The sequence below is a fragment of the Antechinus flavipes genome, chromosome 6 (assembly GCF_016432865.1).
Source record: "Antechinus flavipes isolate AdamAnt ecotype Samford, QLD, Australia chromosome 6, AdamAnt_v2, whole genome shotgun sequence".
NCBI lineage: Eukaryota > Metazoa > Chordata > Mammalia > Dasyuromorphia > Dasyuridae > Antechinus > Antechinus flavipes.
The window spans coordinates 22415662-22427703 of NC_067403.1; positions in this window are offsets into that span (position 1 = coordinate 22415662).

Genomic DNA, 12042 nt, shown 5'->3' on the forward strand with positions numbered 1-12042 from the left:
TATGGTGGGACGTGTACTAGGACAGGATTCAGATGCCACCTGCAATATTTCCTATTTGTGGAACCTTGAAAAAGGTTTTTTTAAAAGCATTTTGGCTTTTACTTGCTTCCTATATCAGTATAAAGGGTGAGATTAGATGGTGTTTAATACCCTTTCAACCTCATATCTGTGAATCTGTAATCTATATATAAAAAAAAAGAATAGATAGAATGATGGGTAAGTTGCAATCAATGCAAAAATCCAAATGTTCTATGATCCTGTCATGAACTAAAGATGAGAAAATTAAAAAAAAATTACAAATCAAAATAAAGTTAATTATTTTAATATCCAAAAATGTAGTCCATTCTTATCTGTGGTTTAAGAGGAAGGGGGAAAGATAAGTCTTGAGTAAGATGTTAAGGAATACCATATAGACAATTAAAAAGAAATTGTTGGCTCTTTGAGAGTAGGATGTGGATGAGCAAAGAAGAAGGGCATTGTGGGTAGAAAGATTTGAGATGTGAGTAAAATACAAATTTATGTTAAGTCTGTGAGTATACCTACATATACACATACATATATTTAACAGTGTAGCAATATATACACCTATGTATGTTTGTATTTGAATATTTATATATGCATGCATGCCTACATAAATGTTTACATGTATAATCTTTATTGTGTTTTAAGGTTTCCAAAGAGTTTTCTTCACCCAAAACAAAGAAAAAAATGTAAGTATTAAAAACATGGAAGGATTATTTTTTTCGTTTTATTTATTAGTAAGTCAAGGCTCAGACAGGTTATGAGAATTAGTTGTGGTCATATGTTCAAGCATAAAAAGTAGGATAAATTTGTGTGATATGATGCAAAAAAAGAAATATACTTTTAATACAATTGTGAAACAGGAAAACATGGTGCTGGTGATTATTTACAAAAAGCTATTATCCCATAAATTGGAACAACTTTTATTCATTTTTATTTAGGTTTCCTCTAAAAACTCAAGTATGGCCTAAACTATAAACTATAAACTATAAAATCCCCCTTTTTCTTGTTTGTTTTTGGTATTAAAAATAATTTTATATAGCAAATGTATTTTTGATTGTTAATTAAACATTGTTACATACGGTATGCCCAAACATGGATCAAAAGGAATAGAATAGAGTCTAAGATCAGTCATCTTAATGATATGCAATTTAGATTTTATGTACATTGTTGGATTATCAAAAACTCATTTCTTCAGATTATAGACTTTAATTTTAGGCAGGCACTAAGTTTAGCCACAGTACAGGAAATTAAGAAATAGGAAGACCACAATCTATCCCTTCACCGACATCCTTCCACCAAATCCTTGGGAACTTCATGTTATGACTACAAAGATGGTACATGGAATTCTGCCATGTATATAGGCTTTTCCTAATCCTCCATCCTCCATTCCCCCCATCCTCACCCCATTCCCTAGGTTAAACTGACTCATTTTATTAAATGTGATCAGTTGACTCAGGGGATTAGTTTAGCATATTGAATTAATTCTCAAAACCTAAGTTACTAGGTCTAAAAAGACACAAGGGACTCCACCCCACCTCTCTGTCTCTGTCTCTCTGTCTCTCTCTGTCACTGTCTCTCTCTGACTCTGTCTATGAATTTCTGTCTGGGTCTCTCTCTGTGTCTGTCTCTCTGTGTCTCTCTGTCACTGTCTCTCTCTGTCTCTGATTCATCTCTCTCTGTGTCTTTCTGTCTCTCTCTATCTCTCTGTCTCTGATTCATCTCTGTCTGTCTGTCTCTGTCTCTGATTCATCTCTCTATCTCTGATTCATCTCTCTCTGTGTTTCTATCTCTCTGTCTCTGACTCATCTCTCTGCATCTCTATCTCTCTCTGTCTGTCTCTGTCTCTGATTCCTCTCTCTCTCTCTCTCTCTCTCTCTCTCTCTGTCTCTCTCGGTTCTCTTTTTCTTGCCAATGCTAACTTTCAATTCAATATTGATCCTCAGGATTGAGATCATCCAAGGCATTGATATACTGCAACACTTGTAGAACTCTACATCACCTTAATTTGGTCTCTTTCTTCATAGTAAAGGGATCTCTGACTAAATCTATTGTGATTGTAATACTCTTACATCCATTTTAGAGATTTAACTAGGAATTCTATCATTTGGAGGCTAAAGTTAGAAAACTAAAGAGAAGCCACAAGGACAGCTTTATGAAAGGAAAGCAAGGGCTAAATAAGATGGAGAAAGAAGTTAGGGATAGCATTTTTAAGATAGAAAAAATCAGCATTGTTCTGTGGTGGACAGCTTCCTTTTCATTGCACCATAACCAGGTTTCAGAGAAGTGACTAAGTACAGTCAGTACCTAGGTTGATCTCACTACAATAACATTTTTTAAGTTAGGAAAGAACTTGATATATATTTTCATAATTTGTTTCAGAGAAACTTGTGAGAAAGGTACTACAAATAATATTATGCCTATTTTACAGATAAGGAAATGTAGGACTTGGACAACTATAAAAATGCCAGCCACTCAAAATCTTAATAATGATAAGGTCTTTAAAAAAATTAAGTCGATGTCATTTCAAGTAGTAACAAATTTATATTTATTACTTGTTATAATATATCAAGTAAATTAATGCATTTCTTACTATTTATTATTAGGAAAATATGTAAGAAAATAAAAGTTTGGGAATTTGTCTTCATTTTTGAAAAAAAAATGCTTCTTAAAAATATTTGTCCTTGAACATGTTAAATTTGCAATGCATGGAAGTGTTTCATTCAAAACCCTTCAGATCTATCAGTGAATCACTGCTATAATATTATCAGGCATGAAACATATCTCTATATGATTTACTTAAAAGCTAACTGTAAAATACAATTAAAATAACAAAAACCACATCGAATCCACATACTAATGTAAAATCAGTTTACATGATTTTCATTAACACAAAATGAGTTTTATAAGAAAATAAAATTATATATTCACCGTAGTTACTCTACTCAAAATTTTACTATCCACAGAACTCTAATCTATAAAACAATTATAGATTAGATTAAGGAAATTATAATGATAAATATATGTGTGTATATATAATTATACATTAGATTAAGGAAACAGATATTACACTAAATTCCATGGCTTTCCTACAGAAGCTCCAGACATTCCTTTAGAATATAATATAAGCTCTACTATGCCCAGAGGTTTATAAAACTGTGCATAATCTTTGATTCAGCACTATCACTGCCAGGTCTATATCTCAAAGTCATCCCCCCCCCAAAAAAAAAAAAAAAAAAAAAGGGAAAGGGATCTATTCCTAATGAAGTATTTATAGCAGATTTTTTTTTTTGAGGTGGCTAAGAATTAGAAATCAAAGTGATGCCTATATATGACTGTAATGAAATATTATTGTGATATAAGAAATGACAATCAGGATGTTTCAGGGGAAAAAAAGAGACTAGAAAGATTTACAAGAATTAATGCACAGCGAAGTGAATAGAACCAGGAGAATATTGTATACAGCAATAGAAATATTGTTGGATGAAAAATGGGAATGATTTAACTACTCTCAGAAATACAATAATCCAAGACAATCCCAGTGGATCTAATGAAATATACTATTCACCGCCAGAGAAAGAACTGATTTTGATTGAATATAAACCAAAGTAAGTTATTTTTCATTTTATTTCATTTTTCCTTTAAATCTTACTGTACAAAATAAATAATATAGAAATGTTCTACCTAATTGCACATATACAATCTCTGATTGCTTATGATCTTAGTCTAGAAGGAGGAAGGGAGAAAAGGAGAAAAAGAATTTGGAGCTCAAAACTTAAGCATGTTAAAAGTTGTTTTTTTTTTTTTTAAATAATACATTCTAAGTTTTATCAGTTTCCCTCCTTAATACTTCATTTTTATTGACTGCCATTGGTTGCCATTAAATGATACACAGTGCCATATATAATACAAAAGCATTCTGTTTTAAAAGGATATATATCAAGAAAATAAGTGTGAGCATAATAAAAAGTGAGATGATGATTTAATCGTTATCATTACAGATCACCAAATAGATAATTTAACCAAAGAAAAACACAACAAAAAAAGAACAATAAAAGAAAATTAATCAAAGCAAATAAATACTCCAAGAAAATGAAAATTGACCATGGTGATTACATGCTGACCTGAATTTATTTTTTTCTTTGCAAAACATATGCCAGAATTCCTTACCTGAGAAATAAATACCACTTAAAAAAATAAACTTTGTTATTGTTTAATCATCAGTGAGATATAGGACAATGATAACTGAAAGCAGAGATTGAATTTAAGGTCAAACTTTTCAATTCCTTTTGTGCATCTGTTATTTCTTTTTCTGCCACAGAGGTTGCTTTTCAGATGGGAATGGACAAAATAAAAACAGATGATAACCAGTTGAAACCTGAGATAAGTAAAAAGATAGTAAAACAACACCAAGTTGCCTGTGGCTATTCAAGTCACTAATCCCAGATGAACTACATCTCAGCATGCAGAAATAATCTGAAATGTGAATATTGGAACTTTTTCAGTGGTCAGTAAAAAATCATGATGAATAAGTGAAAAGTTCCAGGACAATAGAATATTACATATGAGTGGGTAAGGGGACACTGAGAGAAAGAGAATTAATAAAGTCTGCAAATTATAAGCCAGAGTTGGGACATTACATACAGAGAAAGAAAGAGTATTTATGGAGCTAAATGAATATCTAGAAGAAGGAATATTTACAAATATTTATAATAGATATTTATAATAATCTTAGCAAAACATTTCATTTGATTGACTTAAAGGAAAGATAGAATTATGAGCTAAACTATTAGAAGAATTCTAAACTGATTGAAGGATCATATTCAAACTTTAATCATTAATGATAGAATGCAAATGTCTGAACTGTCCCAAGTATGGAAAATTGACTTTCTCCCATTTAATATAATTATAATTGACATAGATAATATCATTGTTATTTACATATTTATAGATTACAAAAAGTGGAGGAGTGGTGATAGCTTATGCATTGGATGAAGAATTGCGATTTTTCAAAGAAATGTTGGATCTTAAATATTAGACTGAAAGAAAGTGAAATTCAATATTAATAAGTATAAAATTTTATGCTCAGTCTCCAAATGTTAATTTCAAAAGTAAAAGTTGGGGAAGGCATATGAATAAATAGTGTTACTTCTGAAGAAGATCTGGATTGCATATACATTATGATTTAACAATTAGGCTACAAGAATCATAAAACATGATGTGAAGTTAATATTTACTAAAAGGAGTATAGTATGTAGTAATAATGACACATAATTATTCTCCACTTTGTCTCATTCAGGATTCTGCATGATACATTCTGGATGGATGTGAAAAATTAAGAAGTAGACTGGGAAATGGAAAAAAAAAACTATTCTGACCATAAAAAGTTATTAGGTTGACATGGAAGATCAAAATATATACTCAGAACACAACAGAATCAAAATTCAGGCACACAAAGCCTCAAAAACATGATTTGGCCTTAGGACATGGAAGAGTTCAAAAAGAAAAGATTTTTTAAAATTAAGTGAGGCAGAAGAAAAATTGAGAGGAGAAATAAGAGTAATGCAAGAAAATCATGAGAAGAAATAAGGATATTATACGAAAATCATGAAAAAAGAGTCAACAATTTGGTAAAGAAGGTACAAAACATACCAAAGGAAACAATACCTTAAAAAATAATAGGGCAAATGATAAAAAAAAAAAAAGAACAAAAACCCAGTGAAGAAAATGCCTTGAAAAGTAGATTTAACCAAATTGGAAGGAAATACATACATACATACATACATATATATGTATGTGTGTATATATATGTATATATATATATATATACCAAATTGGAAGGAAATACATACATATATACACACACACACACACACAAGTTCACAGAAAAGAAGAATTTTTTTTTTTTTAGCAGAATTGGCCAAATGGAAAATAAAGTAAACTCAATAAAGAAAATAATTTCTTAAGTATTTAAATTGGGTAAGTGGAGGCTAATGAATTCATGAGATTTCAAGAAACAGTGAAACAGAATAAAAAGGATGAAAAATAAATAGTAGAAAATGTGAAATATAGAAAAATAGAAGAAAATGGTGAACATTCCCTTAAAATGGAAGTGGGTAGCGGACTGCATTAAAAGCTAGAATCCTACAATATATTGTTTAAAAATAATATATTTACAGCAGAGTGATACATACAGAGTAAAGGTAAATGGCTGGAGAAGAATCTATTATGCTTCAGGTGAAGTAAAAAATAGCAGGGATAGTGATGCTGATCTCAGACCAAGCAAAAGCAAAAAATAGATCTAATTAAAAGAGATTAGTAAGGAAACTATATCATGCTACAGGGTACCATAGATAATTAAGTAATATCAATACTAAACATATATGCATCAAGTGGTATAGCATCTAAATTTCTAAAGGAGAAGTTAAGACAGTTGCAAGGAGAAATAGAAAGCAAAACTATAATAGTGGGAGATCTCACCCTTGATGTCTCAGAACTAGATAAATCAAACCACAAAATAAATAAGAAAGAAGTTATACAAGTAAATAAAATATTAGAAAAAATAGGTATTATAGATCTTTAGGGAAAATTAAATGGAGACAGAAAGGAAAATACTTTTTTTCTAGGAGGTTTGTTGAACATGTAAAAAAAAAAGTGATTATATATTTGGGCATAAAAACCTCAAAATCAAATGCTGAAAGGCAGAAATCACAAATCTACTTTTTTTTTTAGATCATGATACAATAAAAAATTACATTCAACAAAAGCCCAGGGGAAAATAAACCAAAACTTAATTAGAAACTAAATAATCTAATCCTAAAGTATGAATGGATGAAACAGCAAATCATAGAAACTATTAATAATCTCATCTAAGGGTATGACAATAATGATACAATATACCAACATTTGTGGGATGCATCCAAAGTAGTGATAAGGACAAATTTTATATCTCTAGATGCTTACTTGAATAAAATAGAGAAAGAAGATCAATGAATTGGGCTTGCAGCTAAAAAGAACAACAACAACAACAACAACAACAACAAAAACCCTAGGAAAAATAGCAGATTACAAAACCCCAATCAAATACCAAACTTGAAATTCTAAAAAAATAAAAGGGGGGATTAGTAAAATTTAAAGTAAAATACTATTGAATTAATAAATAAAACTGAGCTGGTTTGATGAAAAACAAAACAAAACAAAACAAAAAAGAAAAACCTTTAGTTAATTTGATAAGAAAGAGGAAAGTGGAAAATCAATTAGTCTCAAAAATGAAAGTGGACAACGTTCCATTAATGAAGAGGAAATCAGAGCAATAATTAGGAGTTATTTTGCCCATCTTTATATCAATAAATTTGTACTGGAGAAATACCAACAAAAATATAGACATCCCAGATAGAAAGAGGAAATAAATTACTTAAATAATCCCATTTTAGAAAAATAAATAGAACAAGCTATTAATCAACACCCTAAGAAAAAGTCTGCAGTGACATTTGGATTTACAAGGGAATTCTACCAAACATTTAAAGAACAATTATCTCCAAAACTATAGTAATTGAAAAAAAGAGGGAAAGAAGGATTCCTCCTAAATTCTTTTTATGATATAGACATAGTACTGATATCTAAACCAGGTAGGATGAAAATATATATTAAAAAATTATAGACCAATTTCCCTAATGAATATTGATGCAAAAATTTTAAATAAAACATTAAGAAAGACATTATAGAAATTCATTCCTAGGTTAATTCCCTATGACCAAGTAGGATTTATACCAGGAATGCAGGGCTGGTTCTACATTAGGAAAACTATTAGCATAATTGACTATATCAATAACCAGACTAACAAAAATCATATCATCTTAATAGATGAGAAAAAGGATTAAAATCTGAAACTATTAAAAAACACTAGAGAGTATAGTAAAAAAAAAAATGGACTTTTCCTTAAAATGATCAGAAGTATTTATTTAAAACCACCAGCAAAAGTCATATGTAATGGGGGACAAACTAGAACCATTCCCAACAAGATCAGGGGTGAAATAAGGTTGCCCACTCTCATTATCACTATTCAATATTCCATTAGAAATGTTAGCTTTGGCAATAAGGAAAGAAAAAGAGATGAAAGAAATCACAGTAGGATGCAAGGAAATCAAATCATCTCTTTTTCCAGATGATATAATGGCATCCTTAGAGAACCAACTAAATAATTACTAGAAACTATCCACAACTTTAGCAAAATCATAGGATACAAAATAAATTCACATAAATCATCAGCATTTTATGTTTTACCAACAAAAATCCAGCAGCAAGATCTACAAAGAGAAATTCCACTTAAAATAACTATTGATAATATAAAACATTTGGGAATCTATCTGTCAGGCCAAAGTCAGGAACTCTATGAATACAAAATGCTTTCTACACAAATAAAGTCAGATCTACACAGCTGGAAAAAATACCAAGTACTCTTGGATAGGGCAAGCAAATATCATAAAAATAACAATAGTACCTAAGTTAATCTATTTATTTAGTTCTATATCAATTAAACTCCTAAGAAATTATTTTACAGATTTAGAAAAAAACAAAGTTCATCTGGAAGAACAAAAGATCAAGAATTTCATTTATTAGTGAAAAAACACAAATGAAGGTGGTCTAGCTGTAGCAGATCTAAAACTATATTATAAGCAGTGGTCATCAAAACCATTTGGTCCTTGCTAAGAAATATTGCAGTTGGTCAGTGGAATAAGTTAGGTACATAGGACAAAATAGTCAATGACTATAGCAATCTAGTACTTGACAAATCCAAAGGCCCCAGCATTTTAGAGAAGAATTCACTATTTGGCAAAAACTGCTTGGAAATTTGGAAACCAGTATGGCAGAAACTTGGCATTGACCAATATCTAACAAAGCATACCAAGATAAAGTCGAAATAGGTTCATGATTTAGACAAAAAGATTGATATTATAAACAAATTAGAAGAACATAGGATAGTTTACTTCTCAGATCTGTGAAGGAGGAAGAAATTTATGACCAAAGAAGAATTGGAACTCATTATTGAACACCAAATAGATAACTTTGATTATATTAAATTAAAAGGTTTTTGTATAAATAAAAGTAATACAGACAAGATTAGGAGGGAAGAAATAAACTGGGAAAAGATTTTTATATTCAAGGGTTCTGATAAAGGACTCATATCTAAATATATAGAGAGAATTGAATCAAATTTATAAAAATTCAATTCATTCTCCAGTTGATAAATGGTCAAAGGATATGAACAGACAATTTTCAGTTGAAAAAATTGAAACCATTTCTAGTCATATGAAAAGGTTCACGAAATTATTATAGATCAGAAAAATGCAAATTAAGACAACTGGGAGATATCACTATTTACCTCTCAGATTGACTAAGATGACAGAAAAAGACTGGGACACTAACACATTGTTGGTATAATTGTGCAAAGATCCAACCATTCTGAAGAGCAATTTGAAACGATGCCCAAAGGGATATCAATCTATGTATTTCCTTTGATCCAGATATCTTAAAGAACTTATGCAAGCAAGAATATTTGGGCTAGCCCTTTTGTAGTGGTAAGAAACTGGAAACAGAGTAGATGTCCAAGTTAGAGAATGGCTGAATAAGTTATGGTGTATGGATGTTATGGAATATTATTGTTCAGCAAGAAATGGTCAACGGGATGATTTCAGAGAAACCTGGAGAAACTTACATGAATTGATATTAATTGAAATGAGGAGAACCAGGAGATCATTGTACATGGCAACAAGAATATTATTTGATGATCAATTCTGATGGACGTGGCTCTTTTCAACAATGAGACAATTCAGACCAGTTCCAATGATCTTGTGATAATGAGAGCCATATACACCCAGAGAGAGACTATGGCAACTGAGTGTAGTTCACAACATAGTATTTTCACTCTTTTTGTTGTTGGTTGCTTGCATTCTATTTTCTTTCTTACTTTTTTCCAGTTTGATTTGATTTTTCTTATGTAGCAAAAATGTATAAATATGTATGTATACATGGCATTTGACATATATTTCTACCATGTTTAACATATATTGGACCACTTGCCATCTAAGAGAGAGAGTTGGGCAAGCGGGGAAAATTGGAACACAATGTTTTGCAAGGATTAATGTTGAATAAATTATCCATGCATATGTTTTGAAATGTAAAAAGTTTTAATTAAAAAAAAAAAACTTTCTCATTATATTGAAAGTTAGAAGAAATACTTATAGACAGAGGACAGAAGTGTGAGTTGAATATGAAGGTTATATATATATATATATATATATATATATATATATATATATATATACATATATATATATATGTATGTCCCTTTTGAAAAGGGACAGTAAAAGGAGAGAGAGAATAAATAAGAGGAAAATTAGTAAACAAAAGTAATGGTAAAAAGAATTTTGAAGCAAGTATCTTTGATAAGGTTTCATTTCTCAGACATCGAGAGAACTATGAAAAATTTACAAAAAAATATGACTCATTCCCCAATTGATAAATGATCAGAAGATGTAATCTATCCCCAAAGGGCTATAAATTCATTTATATCCTTTGACCTAACAATTCCACTACTAGGCATGGACACCAAAGGGACTTCAAAGGGAAAAAAAAAAAGTATAATGATCCACGACTACTCTAAAGGACTTAAGATGAAACTTCCTTTCCATACCCAGAGAAGGAACTGATTGTGTCTGAATACAGATTGAAGCATACACATACATACATTCTCTCTTTTCTTTCACATTTTTCCCCCAATTAGGGTGAGAGAGCTATGCATTTTTTCACAAAATGAATTTTATAGAAATGATTTGCATAACTTCATATGTGTTTTTTAACTGGGGATAAGTATAAGGGAAGGAACCTGAAACTCAAAAGTTTTGAAAACAAATGCAAAAAAAATGCTTTAAATATAACTGGGGGAAATATTAAATAAATATTTTTTAAAGTATTAATTAACTCTGAAAGTCATGGTCAAAAAAAGATCCTCAATATCATCTTTCAAGAAATTTTCAAGGAAAACTGCCTGGATATTCTAAAACCATGGGGTAAAATTGACATGCAATTAGGTTGTCCAAAAGAAAGACTGGAGTTAAGCTCAGTATGTTATGACTCTAAAAGGCTAGGAAAAGGTAAAAATACTGATAGTGCTATACAAATAAAATGACAAGATGGGAAAGGGCATAGGATAAAATAGGGCACAAAAGAATGTTTAAATTATGGGAGTGGGATAAGATATGTAGATGTATTAGAATGAGATAAAGAAGTAAAAGGTGAGGAGAAAAGAAAAGAGAGGGATCTGTGGTTGGATGGAAGTTAAATAGCAAAGCAAGTTAAGGACTGGAACAAAATTAAAAGAGTTAGCAGGGATAGGAAATAAGAAATATATACAACATAAGAACAGTGATTAAAAGTAGAACTTATTAGAAAAAAGTGCAGTAATAATCACTGATTTTAAAAATTAATCTTAAAGATTCAATCAGGAAAGAAATCTCCATAATATGTCAGCCTGTATATTTATGTGCAAATATGTATGTATGTGTATGTACACACACACACATAGATATATAGATATATAGATATGTGTATATATGTATATACATGCAAACAAATACATTGACACAAATACATAAATATATCTGTGCTTAATTGTAGCCTGCTTGAGGTAAGTGAGGTATGAAAAAGGGGAACAAAGAATAAAATAAAAAGTACACAGGGGAAAACAAATTAATAAGATACAAGGAAACAGGAAAATGGAGAATCATGAATATAATGTATTATATTATTATATATGCTTTAATGAAATTTAAACTTGTTTCATATTATTAATTCCCTTGATATTCTCTTGGGCACATATTAATTTTCTTTTCATTCCCTGTATTTTTCTATTTTTTTCTTATTTTGTATTTGTTTTAAATAAATATATTTTTTAAAAGAGACCATAAGCAGAGAATTATTCTCAGAAAAACATGGAATGATTTATATGAACTGATGCAAAAT